At 41.7% G+C, this 4,996-nt stretch overlaps 1 protein-coding gene across 1 annotated transcript in view; it reads right to left on the reverse strand.

Moving 5' to 3' along the window:
* Positions 1-4,756, reverse strand: part of AP2B1 (adaptor related protein complex 2 beta 1 subunit) — a 132,686-nt gene extending 127,930 nt beyond the window's left edge. The window contains exon 1 of the mRNA XM_012808758.1: positions 4,592-4,756. The gene's annotated coding sequence lies outside the window, so the exon portion shown is untranslated. The remainder of the gene's footprint in view (positions 1-4,591) is intronic.
* Between the last annotated feature and the right edge of the window lie 240 nt (positions 4,757-4,996).

Consider the following 4,996-nt stretch of genomic DNA (forward strand, 5'->3'; position numbering starts at 1 on the left):
TGAGGCAGGAGAATCACTTAAGCCCAGTAGTAGTTGCTGTGAGCTGTGATGCTGTGGCACTCTACCCAAGGCGACAGCTTGAGACTCTCTCTCTCAAAAAAAAAACCAAAAAGGCGATTATCTTTTGTGACAACCTAGATGGAAGTGAAAGCCATTCTTCCAAGTAAAACATCACAAGAATGGAGAACATGTATTTAATACCAAATTGAAACTAACTGATCAACACTTGACTGCACATACATGAGTAAATGTCAATCAAACTCAAGCAAATCAAGGGGGGGGGCGGTAAATTCACACCTATGAATGAATAGTACATACTCTTTAGGTAAAGGGTACACTTATTATTTTGACTCAATTTGTACAAAAACAAAACACATATACCCCTTAATATTCTGAAATGGAATTTAAAAAAAAAGTGAGCTAGAATTCACAAGTATTACAGAACACAGAAATTTCTGTAAAAATAATCTGTAACAGAGGCTTGCCTTATGTAATGTTTTCATAATGCTTTTCCAGAAAAATTAAAGGAATGTTATAATCATTTAATCCATTCACAATATAAACTAAATGTAAGGTGGGCAAATGAAGAAAAGAATCCTCCACATTAAAGATCTGAAATAAATCTGAAGTTATCTATAGATTTACATATACAATGAAAAAATCAGCAAACAGAAATGATTACTACAACCTGACCAGGAGGGTTATAGCTGAAATCCATTATACCACTATACCATTCTAAGTCCTATAGAATGGTAAATTTAAACCTTATTTAGGATTCAAAACCAAAACCACCTTGAACATTTTTTCCTAGAAAAGTGCACAAAAATTCTCTATTCTCTAAAGCTCTCATGCATATACACAGACATTGAATTCACAGAAATTTTTACATTCTGCTATTAACCTAGTCATACATCATGGGTTTGTTACTAGCTCACACACTGCATTATCTCCCCCAACAAACTTTAATATCAAAGAATATACTTCTGTCCTGTTCACTGAGCATTAAGTGTTTTCATCTTTTTCTCATGTTCTTTTTTTTTTCTTGAGACAGAATTTCACTATGTCACCCTTGGTAGAGTGCTGTAGCATCACAGCTCACAGCAACCTCCAACTTTTGGGCTTAAGCAATTCTCTTGCCTGAGCCTTCCAAGTAGCTGGGACTACAGGCGCCCATCACAATGCAGAGCTATTTTTTTAGAGACAAGGTCTAAAAGTCTCCCCCTTGCTCAGGCTGGTCTCCAACTTCTGACCTCAGGCAATCCACCCGCCTTGGCCTCCCACAGTGCTGGGATTAAGGAGTGAAACACAGGGCAAAACGTTTTTGTTTGTTTTTTGGGTTTTTTTTTTTTGAGACAGGAGTCTCACTATGTAGCCCTATGTGGCTCTCAGTAGAGTGCAGTGACATCACAGCTCACAGCAACCTCAAACTCTTGGGCTTAAGCAATTCTCTTGCCTCAGCCTCCCTTGTAGCTAGGACTACAGGTGCACAACGCAATGCCTGGCTATTTTTTGGTTTGTTGTTTCTAGCAGGCTCGGGCGGTTCGAACCCAGCCCCAGTGCATGTGGCCGGTGCTCTAACCACTGAGATACTGGCACCAAGCCCAGCCAAGCATTTTTATCTTAACTAAAGAATGATGTATCCACCTACAAAATTTCAGGGAAGAGAGAAAGGTCAAGTATCTTTAAAAACCCATAACATAAATCCTAAATTATGAATCCTGCTCTAAAGAGAGGGGATAAACATTGCACTTTCTTTTTTTTTTTTTTTTTTAAGAGGTAGATTTATTTATTTGTTTTTGTCGTTGTTGTTGCAGTTTTTGGCCGAGGCCATGTTTGAACCCACCACCTCTGGTATATGGGGCCGGCACCCTACTCCTTGAGCCATAGGCACCACCCAACATTGCCCTTTCTTAACTGACACTGTCGTAAAGACTAGTAATGAAATAATCCCAACCCATACTGGCAGAGAAACATCACACCCAGTCAGATCTTGCCTTAAAACTCAAAAGAAACTCAAAGAGAAATGAAAACAGTCTAAACAGAAACAAACGAGAAGAGGTGATGGTTGTACAACACTGTGAATGTACTAAATGCCACTGAACTTTTCACTCTAAAGTAGCTAATTTTATGTTACATGAACTTCACCTGAAAAACTTACTTTTTTTTTAAAAGAGAGACATTTAATCATGTGTCAGATAAGAACATAAGTAGATTCTCCAAAGTACAGGATGGCAAAAAAATTATGTCTGCATCAGAAGCCACAAAAAAAATAGACAAGATGGCGCTCAAGAAAAAAATCCAGTATTTGTCCAAATGCTTCGAAAATCAATCTCCTCCTAGAATAAAGAAAGGTTCCTTAAGGAGAGCCCCAGAAGCAAACAAAGCTATGACGGAATCCAAACTTACACTACCTTTCTACCAGACCAAACTAGTCCACTCACTGGCTGTTTTGAAGATTTATAGCATGGCCTAAGGACACTGTTAAATAACAGAGCTGCCACAAAGCACATAATCACCCTTACTTGTCCCAGACCCCAGTGTGATGTCACTGCACCTTAGAGAAGGCCTCCCTGCACAAGAGTATATATCCAGATTTAACATAACCTAGTTTCTACCAAATATAGGTTGTGGAAGTCCCTCCTCTCCTGTTCCTCCTCTCTCCAGTTCCCCAAGACATACTGAGCAGCAAAAGAAGATTAAGAGCTGGGTAGAATAAGGTCAGAAAAAAATTAATAGAGGCTTCATTTCAAATGGCTCTCTGAGAAATAGCAACTAAATTGAGTTGATGAGGCCACAAAGTCCTTTTTTCCCCAGAGTTGGGCTGTATACAGTTCAGTGCTCATAATGAAAAAGTGGTCAAGTTAACCAAATTATAAAGCAGAAAGGTCATTCCACCAACCTTTTATTACAACGGTGAGAAGTGCTAAGTTCATTGCTAATCAAATATTCAATAATAATGCAAAGACAATAGCATCTTCAGGTATCATTTAGCACACAGGAAGTTATGAGGCACTTAAAAGCTAAAATCACCTGTGATTTCTATTTAAACATGGCAGACTACAAAGTAATTTGTTAATATTATACAGAAAGAAAGACGCTCAAAGCTTTTACCTCCAATTTTCAACTAAATATCAATAAACTCTGGAAAACTTAAGCCTGGACAGAAAGAAGAAAAAGAAAAAGGAGATTGCATCCTATCTAATACATTCCTTGTTTGGATTGGTTCAAACTCATATCTAACACTTAATATTTCTAAAACATGGACCTTGTTAAGGAAAAAAAGGATGAAAGAACTGGTCTCCCTTGAGTCTCTTAATACAGATTCATAATTTTGGATTTTTATTCACTTTGCCATCCAACTTTTAGTGACGCTGTTTGAAAGACTATCCTTTCTGCTTCCTTGGGAGCTTCAACTGTTTTTGATACCTGCAAACAGCTCTCACCTTACCACAACGCTTAGTCATCATTGGAATGTGTTACACGTTTTCTTGTACAGCTCCAACTCCTTCATCTGCTGCTTTCTATTATTACTTTGTAAACGTACCCTGAGGCTAAGCAATAGAAGTATACAGGAAGGTAATTAATAATTTAAACTGCTCCTCACTGAGACCACCTTTTTTAGTCATTCTACCTTTCTGAGCTTGTTGCGTTTTATTTACTTTTTCTTTTAAACCGCAATGGTTTTGGTAACCATATTTGGCAGTTTTGAAAGATTTATCTTTTTAAATGTCAAAAGTTTAATAAAGCTTCACTCACAATGCTTCCTAATGAAGCTGTCGGGTTCTGTAAAAACCTTCCCCCTAAATAGAAGACTGCTCTGAAAACAAAAAGCATGAATAAATTCTCTGGGTTGAAAGAATAGGGAAATGATAAGAAGTTCAGGTTTCTTAACCTCTAGCTTAAACCTACAGCCTTTCCCGAGGCACACCGGTCCTGCTAAGCCCGGGGAAAAATTCCAGGCTAAGGAATTTGCTTACCCCTCTCTCACATGGGGTCAATTCAAAAGGTTTCTCTTCCTTCTTAGTGTCAGGAATTCCTCTTCTTCCCCCAGGTGGCCAAGACTCTAGGGATGTGCTCCTCCATTTATGAGGCGGGGAAGAGGTGTCTCTTACCCTCAAGTTATGGGAGACAGGCGAGGTTTGTCCATCAATGAGCAAACCTTCGGGGGAAATCCCTCTTCCCCTCCGCTTGCTGGACAAATCCCAGCTCTCAGCCTCTCAAAAGAACGACGCCGAGAGGGAAGACCGGAGTTTCTCCCCAAGGCCTCCAGCCTCTGCCAGCCACACCCCTGGCCTCTGGCCCTCCTCAACCCACAACTTGGAAATACATCTCCCCTACCCCGACCCTGCCCCCGGCTACTTGCCGCCAGACCCGAGGATTCCCTCACCCGACCACAGCCACTCCTGTGGTCACCCTTTCTCCAACCCTTTACCTCACAACGGTCACACCCGACGGCTCCCTCTATCCCCAACGGTCACGCTCTTCGGGTTTCCCCTCCTCTGCCGGTCTCGGACCCAGCCTGAGCTTCCCTTCCTTCCCTCCCTCCAATCAATTAGGGACACACCCCAAAGTCAGCCCCCCTAGAACTCACCGGAGGCAAGGGCGAGAGTGGCGGCAGCAGCTGGAAAGCACAGCCCAGGTGGTGTTGTAATGGTTTCCTACCCGTCACGATTCTTTCTCCAGGTCTAAGCCACTGCGCAAAACCCACTTTGCCAGGGACAAAGATGGTGGGCGGAAAACTTTGACGTCAGAAAACCTCGCCAGGCGACATCATCTAAGCGCGCGGGGGACCCAGAAAAGAGGCGATCTCTGTCGCCTGGGGGACGGAAAGATTTCACTGGCCCCTGGAAGGCCTGAAGACCGGGGCCTCAAGGGATGTTCACTGGTTATCCCCAGGGACATATTAAACAAGCTGACACGGATTTGTTTCCTCGCACAAGAATTCTCTGGAAAACTTAGGGCGAAATGTCCTGTTCCTTAAACAACAGCAACAAAA

The sequence above is a fragment of the Otolemur garnettii genome, unplaced genomic scaffold, assembly GCF_000181295.1.
Source record: "Otolemur garnettii isolate 467f Iridium unplaced genomic scaffold, OtoGar3 scaffold00094, whole genome shotgun sequence".
Lineage (NCBI taxonomy): Eukaryota > Metazoa > Chordata > Mammalia > Primates > Galagidae > Otolemur > Otolemur garnettii.